At 41.4% G+C, this 17,469-nt stretch overlaps 1 long non-coding RNA gene across 1 annotated transcript; it reads right to left on the bottom strand.

Moving 5' to 3' along the window:
- Positions 1-754: 754 nt before the first annotated feature.
- On the bottom strand, positions 755-4,463 carry LOC122153955. The gene is made up of 2 exons (XR_006165813.1): positions 4,290-4,463; positions 755-2,756 (listed from the first exon to the last, which is right to left on the bottom strand). It is a non-coding gene; the product is annotated as an uncharacterized LOC122153955 (long non-coding RNA).
- Positions 4,464-17,469: the final 13,006 nt, after the last annotated feature.

The raw sequence follows: 17,469 nt of genomic DNA on the forward strand, positions 1-17,469 counted from the left end.
CACACGTACTTGGCTACAGAAGAGAACCAGTCATCTCAAAGAGATCATCTCAAATTGTAACTTTTTCATTGATAATACTGTTGACTTTAGTCATAACACTCAGACGAGTAGAGACTCCATCATCTGGATGTACATGGAAAAAAAGTAATAGGATTGCTTCACTTCCCTGATTTATGGAGGAAACGGGAAAGCCCTGATTTATTAAAACAAAATAAGTATTTCTCCACAATAAAGAACCATAGAACTTCACTTAGCCAAGCATTTCTCAAGCTACAAGAAGATAAAGAAGTAGCAAGAGACTATGAATCAAATAAATTATTTTTTTTTTATCTCTTCTGTAGCTGTATCTGTGCATTCCATCTGCAAGACTCTCTTTCCTGTTCAGCTATTAAGTTTGCAGAACAGAAACATTTGAAAAGCTGACTAAATTGAAGAATGTTAGATTTCTGTTTAAAAAATGCCTATAATATCCCTATTTTTTGAATTACCCAGCAACTAATTCAAATACTTGGTATACAGTGCATTTATTTTGTTGAACGCTGTATCAGTCCAGTGACAAATTATGGTGAATATCATTCTTTTTCTTTCATTCTGTGGTGAAGAATTTTCCCCAAAGGCAGATTTTGCTCAGATTATAATTTAGGGCAGAAAGTTGTGTAACATTCAACTGGCCAGTCATGGACTACTTTTCTGAGAATTGAACAGAAGTTATAAAGTACAAAATAAAGTCAAATAGTAATTACACTTTAAGGAATTAGCAACAACAAATCAAATAGGATATTTAATAGCAGGGGAGCAGGATGAGTAGCAAATGCACAAAATAGTTCTTCCTTGATAACAGCACTTTAACCTTTTCATATCTTCTGGCAGGCAGAGAGAAGATCTAAGATTGATATGAGAAGAGAGGCCCCTCTTCTCACACCCTCCCCTTTGTATTTTTTACAGGTCAGCCTATCTAATTCCATTCCCTTTTTTTCTTTTCCTTTCAAACAATATTTTTGTCTTCAGTGAAATCACACCTGAAATTTTGGACTTCCACTATCACCCAGTGAACCCCCCTCAAAATGCTGCACCTTGAAGCTCTTCATTTACTGCCAACTCTCAATTCTCCTTTGCTAGATTACCCAGTTTTCCAAGGCCTATGTTCCAAGACCCCTCTATTCTTTCTTTGCTATTCTTGTGAAGTTCATTAGTGGACGAGTAGGGATAAATATACACAAGACTAGACTGCATCCAGAGCCAGCTTCTCTCTAGAATGTCAATCGCCAGCTTTATGCAGTGTTGGGGCCAAGTGAACAAACTTTGTTAGAATTGAGCTAAAGTGTTCACGCCTCGCACTGCTGACCACTGCGGGGCTCGGGGGCTCTGCTGGAGGCCTGTGCAAGGGTCCTCATCCTTGTTCTAGAGCTGAGCCAGCTGCATTCACCTGCCCTGCTATGAGAGCTAATATGCTACTGTGGAAAAAGGAGGAATGGGGGAGATGTTGCCTAGACAGCTGAGCTGGACCCGCTGCAGTGAAGGTTAGATTTGGAAGCATCAGTACTATCTCTAGTGTTATCAACCAACGACACAGGCGTTGGATTCTTCCATTTTCTGAAGTATCCTAACCCCTCAGTACCTGGGTGATGAAGAGCTGGCAGCATGTGCATAGATGTCAAAGGTTTACGTATAGCATCAGTAGTGTCTAGATCTAGTCTTACACTGCAGCATCGGTGCTGCTGAGATGATATCATCTGGGTGCTTGTACAGCAGTGAGATCACTTACAGGAAGATCTTTCCTGGGCTTGTCCTAGCACCTGTCCTGGTGACATAATGGTGTTAAAGGCAGGCCCCAAAATGCAATCAGCAAATAATGTCAACAAAAAACTTGGGAAATAGCAATAGTAGAAAGAAAAAACACATATATATGAAAAATTGTCCACCAACCTGTGCATATTTCTGAGACAATAAAAAATACATTTGATTTCATCCCTCAGGCGTTCACAGGACACTAAATTAGAACCGTAATTATTCAATGCATTGTGTACAGTGGAAAGAAGGAGAGAACCCCATTTAGTGGTAAGGGAGCAAGTAGCTGTGAGTAAACAGTGCTAACGGCCTTTCCAGCTGGATCAGAGTTCATTTTCCTAAACAGTTTTGGGACTGATTAAATAGATGAGTCTGCGCTCAATGGGGACTACTGCCCCTTGTGTGGAGAAGACACCATGGACACTTAACACCATGCAACAGGAGAAAGATCTCTTTGGATATCGACATAATTGTGTGTTTCCAACCTCCAGATATGTTCGTTCCCCAAGCCATTGGTTCAAACACGACTGGTAATGAGTTTTGTAGCAATGCCATGATATCTGGTGTATCGGCTAGAAAAGAGTGTCACCAATGACATATCTGCTCTTACCAGTCCCAGTGATGATATGAAAGTAAGACCAAGGCATTTTTGCTAATGTTTAAACCTGTTTGCTAAAACGTATAAAACAACCCCTGATATTTTCATGTCTCACAGAGACATAGTGCTTGACGTACCAGACCTGTGGTACACAGTTTTGCTTCTGCTGGGAGAACATTAGCACCACCAGCAGTGGCCTTATGTTATTTACAAAGCCCTGCTTATCTGCAAACTCCTGTATTATTCAGACACCCATGGCAGCCAGGGTCAGGTCCAGTGGCAGTGAGTTGGGGAGGACACACGTATTTCATAGCAGGAGTGTGGACGAGCTGCTGCTGGGCAGCCTCCCCGGTGCCTCAGCTGGGCTGCTCTGAAGGAGAGAGATTATACACAACAGGATGAGACTTCACAGTTTAACAGTTTAATAGTAAAGCAGATGGATTTTAAAGAATTGGGGTCTAATTGTCTGAAGTTGTGGTTCCAAGAGAAATCATGCAAGGCCATAGATACCTAGCAATGGGGAAGTGAAGTGCTGCAGCTGGATGATGAAAGGCACTCAAGTAGTACAACTCACCTGACTGCCTCAGATTTGTTCTAGAAATGTTGAAGGGATAACTTTGGTTGCACAGACTGTATGACAGATCAGGTATTCACTGTCCTCTTCGCACTGGTACTGGATGAGGAATAACTCAGAGACGCAGTATAAAGCGTCGTCAGTGTGAATCATGATTTGGGTGCTCCAGCTAAGCAGGCAGAAATGCAATTTCCTCCCTGATCCCGATCGGCTTTCTCTTCCCATGTGCTGTAGTGGCCCAGTATTAATAATATAGAACCAGAGCCTTACGGACAGTAAACAGGTTGAATAACCTTAACAAATGAGTACATAACAACCCACCAGAAATCTCAACAGAATTTGGGCACAGTAGTTTCAATACTCTGATGTGGTAAAATAAGGCTGTGACTGTTTGTGTCAGCTGATCAACTGACATAAATTATATGAATGATTTCAGCTTCATTTAGCCTTTTCACTGTTACTACTTCTAGAACTCCAGGGATAATTGTATTTCTAGAAAACAAGTAAACTTTTCCAATGTCTGACAAAGTGAGATCTCTTTTGAAAAGACAGTCCTTTTCAAAAGCAATCACAGCTCTAAACATGAGGTGGTGGCTCATAACTTTCTTACAAAAAGCCTTTTAAAATTGACTGGCAGATTCAGCCCCACCTTGTTCAATTATAAGAAAGCAAATGGGCTGCAAAGAAAACCTACTTAAAAAGTCTCCCAGCAGGCACTTTGGTTGCTACCCAGTGTGAGTTACAAATTGGGGAATATGAAAAGCAAAGAAATAACAGGCTTTAATAATGTTAGGCCTAAGCTAGTATTAGTCCGCTTCTCATTAGAATCGTATTAACACAAAGACAAAACCTTAGTACGGCTTACTTAAATAAGTTGAGCTACATGGGAACACAGACTTCAAAACATTTTTTAAGTCACATAGCTCTGTGATCTTTCTATAAAAAATATAACTATCAGCCTTCGGCACACTAACACAAGTAAGGTACTTTTTAAAGCATCAGAACTCAAATAGACTAACAAAACTGATTTAAAGACTGACCTGCTTAAATATGAAAGTTAATTCTTGAGTACAGGTAGACTGCATTTAACATTCATGCAAAGCATACCCTTCCTCACCCCCTCCAGCTCTTTTATAATTGAAAAAACACTGCTGACATAAATCATGAATAACCAAGAGTGACAGTCTTTGCAGATAAGGTAGACCTCACAGAAAGCTGTGAGAATCTTTTTCTTGTGCACACACAGTTTTTCCAGGGATTTGTCCAGTTTGTGCATTAACGCAATGCATCATTTTGGTCATGCTTGCTTGCTCCTAAACGCCGTCTTACCTAAATGAAGACAGTGCGCTACTGCTGCGTCTTTTGGAGGCCACAGGATTTGCCAGCGGGGCTGAGCCACGCTCTCTTTGCAGATGACTCTCCTCACCAGGACACCACTACCCCTGTGCTGGAGGTTTCCACCCGACAGCAAAGCCAGCAAAGGCGCTCCTCAGACTCACGCACGTGACAGCGTCTGCGTGCAGCTGGTTTGAAGCTGGACTGTGCTGACCTCGGTGGTTTTACACCAGAGCAGACTGTGAAGCGCTCACGTATTTGAGCGTGCCTGGTGATGAGCTGGATGGGACCCTCGTGCCAGTGGGTGGTTACATGTAGGGAGCCACAGTAGCATCTTCAGGTGACGAAGCTGGGGCCAGAAGAGTGCTGCTGTCGGTGCTCTCAGCCCAAGGTAGTGACACTGCCTATGCACTCACATACTGTGTAAAGATACATGCTTAAATCAATGCTGGTTTCTTGTTCTTCAGCTATCCAAGCCTTCCTATCAGCTATTACTTTAAACAACTGTAAGTGCAGTAAACAGCAGGCTAAAGGTTATTTGGGTTTGTACCACATTCATCAGAGTAACCACTTTTAAACTGTTTTGTTTACAGTAAAGCAGCAGCTATTATGTTGCCTTGTGGATTTAAGGCAGCAAAATCGAGCTCATGGGTTTTAGTGCTTTCAGTTACAGGCAGCAGTATCTGCTGGTTTGCTGTGTTGGCATTATTGGCATGAATATATATGATCATGTCACCTAAGGTACATGAGCACAACAGTATGGAGGTAAGTAACTTTAGCCCTGCACTCTGGGTTTATAATAGAGCAGCTCAGATAATGCCAGCAGAGAGATTAACTCCAGCTTGGATTCCACAAATTCTTCCTCCACGTGTCCTCCCTTCCTATCCCAAAACAGCTTCCTTGGTCAAGACTAGAGATGCTTTTGAATACTCTGGAGTGATTAATCCCACCAGATGTTGACTGTCTGACCCATTAGTCCAGCAAAGATTTTGGCAAAGGAGTGACATTTTAATGAAGAACAAAATGTAATTATCAACCACGAGATCTACTGAGATACTAGGAGAAATAACAAGACCATTAATCACTTAATTCACACAGAAGAATATTTAGAAACTCCCCCCAAATAATTTGATGGATCTTTTGTAGCCTATCCCCTTTTTCTGAAGTATGATATGTCTGTCTTTGAAGACTGGACTAGGTTTGCCATCCTGGATAAAAACCTCTGCCTCATGTCTTCCTAACATGCAAGTTTAGTATAGTATAGACCTCGACTTTGTATAGTCCTGGCACCTATGTAGGGGATATCTTTTCTAATGGGGATCTCTACAATATTATACTAACTGTATGATGATAATAAAAGCAATGAGATGGCCTGAAGCTTCATGGGGAACTATCTGACAAGGGAAAATTTTGGAATTAAAAAAACCCCACAGGTTAATTTCATGCTCAGAACTTCTCCACATGAGAGGATTTCCACTGAAATGAGATGCTTCTCTTTAACTGCTTCACATTATCTGCTCTGGAATAAGTAGAGATAAAGAAGCAGTGGACTTTTATCTTGCTGTAAGTAATTGTTTCGTTGTGGTGGTGTTTTCTTTCAAAGTACTCCCTCAGTGCTGCGAACTAGAATTTTGTGCTCCTTGGGGCTGATGACGACACAGTGCATCTGAGGATTGTGCCACTGGAATTAGCAGCATATTTTGTTGTTTGTCACTGTAAATCTGCATTTTCCATATCATCTCACATAAGTGTAAAAATACCATGATTTGTCTTTTGCCACAAGAGTTTATTGCTCTCTGACTGCAAATTTGTGGCTGAAGACAAAGTAGTGATTGATGTGGATAGATACAGGACATACTTCTGGGTACCCTGTTCCTGAGCAGCCAGAAGGAGGCAACAGTATCTCCTAGCTTATCTGCAGTGGAGTTTACCAAATCAAAGGCCTGGAAGGGACCTCAAAGTTCATCCAAACAATCCCCCCTGCCCCCAAGTTCAACTGTCCTATTTCTGTCTAGACTCAAGGCTTCTAGAGACCTACATTGGGGAAAACTCCATAGCAGCAGAGTAAGAAAGCAAAGAGTGAGAAGTGTCACTTATCTCTGAAAAACCTGGTATAACTCTTTCCAGGATCAGGGAACGCAAGAACAGAAGCACTGCTGTGGCTGATCAGGTCAAAGATCTGGCTATCTCAATACTGAGCATCTAAAATGTTGAAATAGGGCACATATGTTGAGAAAAGTCTTGTAAGGAATTTCTCCTCTGATGAAGACTCCATTCAGACTATCTTGCTTAATAACATCAATAGGTCTGTTTTGCATTAACCTTGTAATTCCTTTTTAAAACTGTTTACGCTTTTAACCTGCACAATATCCTGTGCCATTAAGGTTCATCATTCAATTCTGAATGGAAAAAACCCCTTAATTTTCTTTATTTGAAATTAGAGCCCTGAAGCTCTAAATATTGCATTGGGGAAAATACTGAAAGACTGTTCCCTGCTCACCTTTTACAAACCATTTAGAAGCTGAAATCTCCACAGTATTTAGTCTGCCATCATATGGTAGCCACTCCATGCATTTGTTGTTCTGACATATTTCTCCTCCCCTTCTGTGCTCTTTGTGAAAATGCGTGATCAGAAATGTCTTGTATTGGGTGTGCATGGCAAGGTTTTGGTAGCAGGGGAGGCTACCGGGGTGGCTCCTGTGAGAAGCTGCCAGAAGCTTCCCCAGTGCCCGACAGAGCCAACGCCAGCCGGCTCCAAGATGGACCCATTGCTGGCCAGGGCCGAGCCCATCAGCGATGGTGGCAGCGCCTCTGGGGTAACATATTTACGAAGGGAAAAAACCACCTGTGAAACAGCAGCTGAAGAGAGAATATGTGAGAGAAACAGCCCTACAGACAGCAAGGTCAGTGAAGAAGGAGGGGCAGGAGGTGCTCCAGGCACCGGAGCAGAGATTCCCCTGCAGCCTGTGAGGCAGGCTGTGCTCTGCAGCCCATGGAGGTCCACGGTGGAGCAGATACCCACCCATGGAAGGGCCCCATATGGGAGCAGATGGTGCCCCAAGGAGCTTGTGAACTCATGGGAAGCCTGTGCTGGAGCAGGCTCCTGGCAGGACCTGTGGCCCCATGGGGCACCCACGCAGGAGCAGTCTGTTCCTGAAGGACTGCACCCTGTGGGAGGGAGCCCACGCTGGAGCAGAAGTTCATGGAGAATTGCAGCCCATGGGAAGGACTCACATTGGAGAAGTTCATGGAGAGCTGTCTCCTGCGGGAAGGACCCCACTCTGGGGCAGGGGAAGAGTTTGAGGCCTCCTCCCCCTGAGGAGGGGTGGGAGGTAGGTGTTTTAAGATTTAGTTTTTATTTCTCATTATCTTACTCTGATTTGACTGGTAATAAATCAACCTAATTTTCCTCAAGTCAAGTCTCTTTTGCCCATGATGGTAACTGGTGGGCGATCTCCTTGTACTTATCTCAACCCACAAGCTCTTTGTTATCTCTTCTCTCCCCTGTCTGGTTGAGGAGAAGAGTGAATATTACTCCAAGTCCACTTTCCCGAGTGGTAATAGCTAATTTATGTCCAATCACTATGTATGTACAGTTCATATTATTTTTCCCACGTGTGTTACATTGCATGTATTCACACTGAGTTTCATCTGCTATTTTGTCACCAACTAGTAAAATACAGTGAGAATCCTTTTTGTCTTCACAGCCAGCTTTACTCTGAACATCTGTGCCATCTGCAGACCTTGCAACTTCACTCTCTACACTTTTGCTATGTAATGTGTAAACATCTGGTACAGCACAAGCCCTAGCATCGATTTCCATGGTAGCATCTGGTAACTAACCTCTGCTGCAAAACCTGGCCATTTATTCCTGTCTTTTATTTCCCACTTTTTAATTCCGGTGTGTGTGACAGTTTATTAGGACACCTTCTCCTCAAGAGGCTTAGCTTCTTCGAGAAACTTGTTGAAACTTTGGCAAAGTATATTACATCAAATAAATCACTCTTATTTACATGCTCGTGGATTTTTAAAAAGACCCTAATAAACTGGTAAATCAAAAATTCCATTTATAATAAACATCTCAACCTTTTCCCAGTGTGTCATACTTTGGCTTTATGTCTATTGAATGTGTTCATTATCTAAGTTTCTACTAATTTACCTTGTACAGGCAGACATGGAGATTGGTTGGAGGGGATTTTGCAGCAGAATTGGGATGACCAGTGATGTCTGAATGACTTCAGACTGCCAATAGGTATTTTCCTGGAAATAAGCATATGGGAAACTCACAATGTCTAGTTGCTTCTAATTATTTACAAGGAGGTTGACACTGAATGGACTGTTGTGGCTGCGTTGCATGCTTCCACGAAGAGGTATCTTCTCTGCCTATCATGTGTTGTCCAGCCATGGGAAGTTAGAGACATCTCTGCAAAAACGCCGTTCCTTGTTTTCAGCACATGCTGTTTGTCTCCATACCAACCCACTGAGTTTAGGAACAAAAGGAATTTCTCTTCTAACTCATGCTTGATAGCAACAGCAATATGATTCTGTTTGGGAAAGACTGTGAGGGCATATTCATAAACTGTTATCTATTTTCCCTAATGAAAACAAAACAAAAACAAAAAAAAAAAAAAAACCAACAAAACAAAAAAAAAAACAAAAAAAAACAAACACAACCCCCCCCAACATTTTCTGACACGATTACTAGCCTGCAGATGAATGCTACTGGCATTCTTCTTCTTATCCCTCTACAATCATGGCTAAGGAAACCTTTCCTTGGACAGAGAAAAAGTAACCCCTATGTCACCGTTATTGAAGCATCTGCAGCACTACAGCAGGTTTTCTCTTTAGGAATTACAGTTGAGTTCTATGCCCTGCATAACACTGAGACCAAAGGTTAGAGCTTAAGGTCACTCGACAGAGATTCGAAGACTTTCAGGACAGGCTGAACAGCCCACAGGTTGCCCTCCTGATCAACCGCTGCCAGCAGCACACAATCTGAAATGCCTGGCACACTGGCCACAAAGACGGAACACATTGTTTTTGAAATACTGCTCAGAAATTTTAAGTTGTGAAGCATTCCCTTTGTGTACACTGCATGTCTACGTGAGTGTTAAATTGGAATAGTGTACACCAACCCACCAGGTGCGAGGGGCTCTGCGTGATGGATCAGAGGGACCATTTTGCAGCTTGCATGTGCTTTCATGAATGTTGATATTTGTTTACCTGTAGCACAGAGTGGATGTTCTATGTGAGAGCCTTCAATAACAGGCCCAGAAAGGTTTTCTGTCGATTGTCCAGCTTTTTTTCTTCAGCAGGATTTTACTCTTTTGTTTCTAGCTGCGTACTCAGTGTGATTGCTTTACCTTTCAGAATTAGCAGCTTCATTATCTATATGGATTTGTTATGAATTTTAGAAAGAGCTGATGAGAAAAAAATTAGATGCTTAATCAGTAAGCAAGATGTGACTTCACTAAACAAATAAAATAAGACTCTATTGTCTTTGATGTGCCTCAAAACAAATATCACCAAAGGTATATTCACACATTTTTAAGATAATTTTGAACTACGCAGAGGGAAATTAAGGGGGTAAGTGGTAGGAATATAGTGTTGTAGTTAAGGATGGGTTAAATTCGATGTAAGAACTTTTTGTGGGAAGGCTCAGCGTCTTGGTGAACAGTCTTTCTTACTGAGGATCACCCACATATCAAGGGTCTGTATCAGATTCATAGCATCTTTGGGAGCAGTTTGGTCTCTGTCCCAGTGAGCTATGTTGTGGTTAGGGTAGCCAAGTGCCAAATGCTTTTTTCTGGTAGAATAAGTACTAGGGACTGGTGGAATCTGGGCTTGCCAAGTTTTGTGATATATCTCAAAGTTTGGAGATGCCAGAGGAAATGGGAGGCAAAGGGGTGGCAGCTTTGACAGGCTATTCTTTACAGTAGCGATAATGCCCCTGCACCGCCACACTGTCCCCATAGCCACTCGTTGCCCTCTCTGTTCTGGCCAGACTGTGCTCTGTTATCTTGAGGTTGTTTTCTGGCAGCTGCCAGGTCAGATTGAGACCTTCTTTCTTTCTCTAGCATTTCTGTACATTATTTTCTTTGCTCTTACCCTTTTTACTTCCACTTGTCCTTCACTTTCTCTAGTCTTGAGAAACTCTGTGTATCAGAGAGCTGGAGGCTCCCATGAGATCCGCAAACTTTGTTTCACTTTTTACTTTTCAGTTCACTTTAAACTGTGTGATGGTTAAGTCTGATGACCCTAAGGGACGTTACAGGTGCTGAACTGACAAAACTACAAAGGCTGGTTCATGGGTTTGGGGTTTGAGTTTTTGTCTTTTCTTTCATCCCATAATTTTCAGTCGCCTATGGTGCTGCTTGAAATCTTGGGCTTTTGGAAACATGTTCTTCTCCTGATTCTCTCTGGGGTTTTTTAACATAGATACTCTTCTCTGGCCCATGAAACTACTGAGGTGTATGCTGGGTCACTGTTATGGGAACAGGGAAAAGGTGACTCTACCTTGCAGTGAGGAACTTCACTGCAGAACTTGCTCTTTGGCCTGCCACTCTGGCTGTTTTGCACTTGGGAATGATCATGGGAAGTTTGTTCTTTGCATTTGTGCAGTGTATTTCTTGTTTCTGTTTTGCATCTGATCACCACCCAAAACTCTTAAATGTTCTAGTGAAGGCTTGGCTACTGCAGAAACCACCAGTAGCCACTTACTTAAGGGAAAAGGAAGAAAAAAAATAATTTTGGCTTTTCTCAAATACAAGAACAAAACAATTTTAAAACAAAATCATAAATCTGGTACAAGGAAAAAAGCTGCTAAAAAAATTTTCCTTAGACCCTTTATCATCACTGAACTAATGGGTGCAAAAGAAAGAAAATGAATGATGATAACATGGAAGCTTGATTTCTGTTGCTATAACATTGCTCTCAAAACATTACTCAGAATTAATATGATGATGTAAGAAGCCAGCACTAATTTTCAGTATTACCCTCCTCATCAAATCATACATGGGATAATCATACATGGGTTGTTTTAGATAAATTTTAGTTAAGGAACTGTCCTGGTTTCGGTTGGGTTAGAGTTAATTTTCTTCCCAGTAGCTGGTATAGTGCTGTGTTTTGGGTTTAGGATGAGAATACTGTTGATAGCACACTGATGTTCAGGTTGTTGCTGATCAGTGTTTACACTAAGCCAGGGATTTTTCAGCTTCTCATGCTGCCCTGCCAATGGGGAGGCTGGGGGTGCACAAGCTGTTGGGAGGGGACACAGCTTGGACAGCTGCCCCCAACTGACCAAAGGGACATCCCACACCACAAGGCATCATGCCCAGCATATCAACTAGGGGGGAATCTGGCCAGGGGCCACTCCTCAGGAGTCGGCTGGGCATCGGTCAGTGGGTGGTGAGCAGTTGTTTTTCATTTGCATTGCTTGTTTTTCTTGGGTTTTACTTCTCTCTCTTTTCGTTATTTTCATTTTCATTACAATTTATCATCATCATCATCGTTATTATATTTTGTTTCAATTATTAAACTGTTCTTATCTCAACCCATGAGTTTTGTCACTTTTACTCTTCTGATTCTCTCCCTCATCCCACTGCAGGGAGGAGTGAGCAAGTGGCTGGGTGGTCCTTAGTTGCCGGCTGGGGTTAAACTGCGGCAGGATCCTAGAAAATAAATTGATGTGATGAGAACCAGAATAAGTCGCATGAGGGACTGAGATCAAGAACAGCCTCCTCTGTTGAAAAAGACTTGAAGCCAGATGAGGGATAAATACATATGTGACGGGATATGGATTTGGGGCTTATTTGGTCAGTGAAATAGGAGCAAGCAGGGGATTTTCTTGACTGTGGCCAGGAATTATTCTGAAGACTCAGAGAGAAGCAGTAACATGAGACCTTCAATGAGCTCAGGGGGGAACAAAACTCTCAGCTGAGCTGTTGGTGAGCTGAATGCTCAGGCAGCAGAGCTGCAGGGCTGAGTGCCCAGGTAGGTGCAAGAGGAAAGCTGGTCGCCTTTCTGGGAAACAGAGAATTCCTGTATGGGCTCTCGGATGACATTACAGACTCCTTGATGTCCTAAACTCTTGACATGTCACTGACAGAGTAGCATGTCAGGAAACTATCTCTGTATCCTGGCCAGGTGCCCTGAGAAGTGCTGGTCTTGTGTGTGCTGTTTCCAGAGGACCTCAATCACTGTGACTTCATATGGCCCTGTAAATCATCCTTCTCATGCAATGTTCAGCTTCAGAATTATTCTCTATCTTCTACACCACATTTTCCCATCAGTCAAGAGGTTCAAGTCTGGAAAATGTGTCCCATCAGAAACATGGTCAAGAGGTAGGGTAGGCAAAACACTGTGGTGGGCTTGCAAGGCAATGAATCAAGGACTGAGGAGTGCACAAAGGGAGAACAGATGAGCACATAGAGACAGATACAACTAAACGCTGACATGTTAGAGCAGGGTAAACAGAGAAGCCTGAAAACAAGGAGCATCAAAACACCCTGGTCACATTGTCCTTTCTGTGCCTGTGCCTCATTGCTCATTGGCTATCAAGCTCTCTAAAATACATGCTGTACAAACCCATTCAAATAACTAGAAAGGTAAACACAACCTGGTTAAATATACTGTAAACTCAGTGAAGAGGGAATTCATCCTGATGCATGTGCCTATTTGTTTTTACATTATTGAAATGAAAGACAATTCAGTGTTAAGCAACTGACCAAGTAAAGGATATAGACAGTGACAGTCCTGAGATGATTTCTCAAAGTCAGTAACAGTGGCTGAGCAGTGAGGAGCCCATCCCACTGCTGCTGTAAACCGGCATAGTTCTACTGCAGCTAATGTTGTTAGCTAAGCATCAATTTTTGCAAGACACAAGAAAAAAAAAATAGTCAAAGACTTGGGATAAAGTAAGAGACTTCTTGGGGTTTGGTCTATTTATGTTGGTGGCCTCAGTGCTAACAGTTGATATATGTTTGCTTAGTCCACTAGAATGCACATGCTACCTTTAAGTATATGCTTAATATGCAGAATAATAATACCTGCAACATTTGTAGGTGGCAGTAACAGTTCACTGGATTAAGAGGTTGAATGTTCCAGCCAATACACAACAGCAACTTCTCATATTATTCTAAAAAGTTTGCAGTGTTTTAAGTCCCCTTTCCACTGGCTCAGGTATCACCAGGAAATAGCAGACAAGTAAAGGTGTAGCAGCAGTGGTTACACCACAGATTCTGAGTTAGTATCACTTATTTGATGTAGGAAATGGGAGCTTGCAGTACTGATGACAGAGGTTGAGGCATCCAGTGCCAATATAAACTACCCTGGCTTTTACTGACAGCTCCTCTTCTTCATTTCCAGAGAAGTATTTCCAAGACACAAGATTTGTATCTCGCTGCTACATGCTTCCTACACACAGTGCTTAAGGGATAATCCCCAATGCACTGTAGTATATGAAGCAATAAATGGCTGCTGAGATTAATAGACTGAGCAAAGCTGAAGCATTTAATCAATCTCCAAAAAGTACTCATTGCCAGAATATTACAGGCAAGAGAATTTATTCCTCATGTACAACAAACCTTAACAGGGAACAGCAAAATTTCTATTCACCAGTGAGGACTTAAACTGCTGAGCTGTCCTCTTTCTTAACAGGACACCTCAGTATGGGGCGGAGATGAGGGGACTGACTGCAGTCATAACCAAGCAGGAAAAATGTACAGGCTTAGACCTGACTGGATAAATACACTGCAGGTAAGGGTTTCCATGCTTCACGTGGATGGGATAATATCTTATTTCTCTGTGCCATGATATCTTTCAGACAAAAGAATAATAACAAGTATTAGAGTCTCTTCCTGGTGTAAGAAAGCAGAATACGAGGAGACTTTGGACCTTACTGATCCAGCCCAACTTAGATACAACTTACAGCAGCTGCCAGACTGCTGCAATTTACAGAATTGCTTTGAAGTTCTTAAGTGTGCATCAGCAGGGATTACAAAAATGAGGTTTATTCTGATAGACCTTGATGGACACCTTCCAGCATCTGGGTGGTAGAATGCTAACAAGAGCAAGGTGCTCCTGTCCAACTGGGAGCTCTTCTATGAACACGCAACCTACATATGCCTTACCAGCACAGAGGCCAGTGGTTAGGCTTTCTGACTTCAAAAGTTGTCTGTAGGGTCCCAGTTCCCCATAGAAGCACATTCAGTGACCTGCCTCAGAGGACAACACACTCCTCTTTCGGGCCTGAGCCACCAAAACAATCCACAGGGTTCAGCAAGTCTCTCTCAAAAGAAACTCATATTTCGTTATAATGTTTAATGCAAAGATGTGAGCCCTGAGGGATCAGGAAGAAGGTGGGAATACATTTCCCTGCACCTCCTCTCTTCCTTCACACACATTCTCCTGTATCCTTACATTATATGTTTACTTGTCCTTTACCAATATCTGGTCAAATTGAGAGTTAGAATTCTCACTATGAAGCCACCTGCTTGTTATTTAACCTGGTCTGACAAGTACTGGTGCCTGGGTTGGATGCTCTGGGAAGTGCTGGTACTGCATGCCATCTCACACTGGACTCTTATCTCTGTTTGCACCTCTTTTCTAGATGCCATATCTTTTTCCTATTGTTGCTGGTTGTCCCAGTTGTACATGTCCCCTACCACAGTCTCTTCCAGCCCTTCTTTATGATTTGCAGAAGGGTGGTGCTAAACGCTTCTGGAAGAATCATATATGTTGAAGGAAATATACAATCAGTGGTCACTTGAAAATCTCCTGCATGACCAGTTGATGTTTGCTAAAGGTTGTGTAAGAACGCAGATAAAGAAGCATCCCTGCTTCAAGCTCAGGTGCTTCAAAAAACAGATCAATAGACTGGATTGGGTCTGAATCAGGTTTCTAATACTAATCTTTTCAACCTCACAGAGAGGGGAAAACTATAAAAGCACAATAAATAAGTTAATGGCTGTTCATTTGCAAGGACTTTGGAAACAAACAAACAGACAACAAGCAAAACCAGATTTACCTTGCCGTAAATCCAAAGTAATCTGCTTTTCTCTAGTATCTCTGTAATGAATTCTCATTAGTTTACAGATGGGGTCGTGGCACTTAAGTGGATAATGTTACACACCATTGTTTATCTTCCTTCACTCATCTGATGGATGCCCACAGTGTCCCTAGGGTGTTCTTACTTTTGAACTCCACGTGACTGAAATACGTATTAACTTTCAGTCTTTCATATAATGCTGTAAAGTCATGATGATTTTTAATGAGTGAAATTAAGAAAATATTTTTTAGAACAATACACAGACTAATCTGAACCAAATGTTAATAGAAAATTGTCCTAATAAGTTAAATGGGAGGAAGGACTTTCTCAAGGCTTTACTCCAGGTTTCATTTAGACAGGCTTTATGCTGAGGAGATTCTCCAGATTTTATTTACATCAGCATAAACTTGGAGTAAGTGCAATGTCAGATACTTTATGTTTCCAGCTGTAGAATACACGGTCCAGAAACATTTCCAGAGCAGAAGGAACTCTAGGTATACTTATCTTTCACAAATATAGCACAGTAGGAATAGTTGCAAGTTTTATTTCTTTTGCATGAGAAACGTGAAAGCCTTTGGGCGTTTTCTGGAGCTAAGTCCATCAATCCTTATCATTCCCAGTTCTGAGCATTTTAAGGGACAAGTTAGAGCAATTGGCATTGCTAACTTGAAATGGCCTTATGTTAGATTTTTTATTTTCTAATTCTGAAAAACAGTTTAATGCTATATACATATTTCAGATGTGTATTTTACGGGTTTTCTGAAAAAATCTCATAAAAATTTACTTATGTTCCTGTGAGAACTTAAGGGATGGAAAATGTCATGCTAATGTAAAGAAACAAATTTTGACTGTGACAATCCATAACTAATTTGAAGGAATATTACCAATTAGTGTGAATTCAAAGCTTGACCTGCCTTAAAATTATTTTACTATGACAAGAAACGTGTTTCTCATCTTAAAATCACAATTTAACATCCTTATTTCTTATTTTAAAAAAGAACATCCACTACTTTTTCTCTGAAAAATAGAATAAGTTCTGAGAGAGTAACCACTTAAATGCATGATATTTGAAGTGCTGTTGCAAAGAGAAGAGCTGTCCAGGTGGAGAAAAGAAATTAACAAATGGGAATCCAGTCCAATTCTTTATTCCACTGATGAGTAAGGATATTTAGATGAGACTGTATACCCTATTTCCATAGTACTCTTGACTTCGCTGATTATATTGCAGATATTCATGAAAAAAAAACAAAGTAAACCACATTATATGCTTTTGGCATATGATCCATATAAAGTGTAGAAGGGGGGAAAACATTATTTCTATTGACTTCACTGGGAAGAGGAATTAGGTACTTGACAGAATAGATAACAGTGTCAGAACTGAGGTCACTCAGTCCTTTCCCGCATACTTAAAGGACGGTCTTGCCTTCTGACAAAGACATCTTTTTTTCTGATTTCTTTAAATTGTACTTAAATATCTACAGGAGGAGAAGTGAATTTGATATTGCCATATGCAGAAATTGACACCACAGTAAAGTAAGTGTGAAGCTCACAGCAGCCAGAATAATGGCATTTTATTCTGACTGTGTATTAGCATTTTTATGCCTGCTTTGCAAAAGATGTAATATGGCAGGTATAGGGTGACATGAGCACCAGAGATATTTCCCAATTAGCTGCTTTTATTAATTCAATGAACCAAAGCCAAGTCCCATCCTGTGCTAGGGCAGCTGATTTTCAATAGAGGTTTGCTCTGACAGTTACTCTAATGGGAACTTTTTAAAAATCAAAACATATTTTTCCCAACGTTTTTTAGATACATATGTGACCATCTAATTGCTCCATGAGGAGCTTTTTCTGATCCCAGCTTTCCTGTTCTTAGCTTGAAACCCTTTTTTCCTGACCTGCTATTTCCTGAGATTAAATAATTCCCTTCATTTATACTGTTGGCTTGATAATATTTATAAACCCTGCTTGTTTCTCCCTTAACTTTTCACTGTGCTAGAGAGTACAAAATTTGCCTTGTACATTCTCTATGTAGTACAAATTATTTTTTAGGTTGTCATGTTTTAATACCACCCGGCAGCTAAGCCCCACCAAGCCGCTCGCTCACTCCCCCTCAGCGGGATGGGG

This window comes from Tyto alba, unplaced genomic scaffold (assembly GCF_018691265.1).
Source record: "Tyto alba isolate M040663 unplaced genomic scaffold, T.alba_DEE_v4.0 Super-Scaffold_27, whole genome shotgun sequence".
NCBI classification, from domain to species: Eukaryota; Metazoa; Chordata; class Aves; order Strigiformes; family Tytonidae; genus Tyto; species Tyto alba.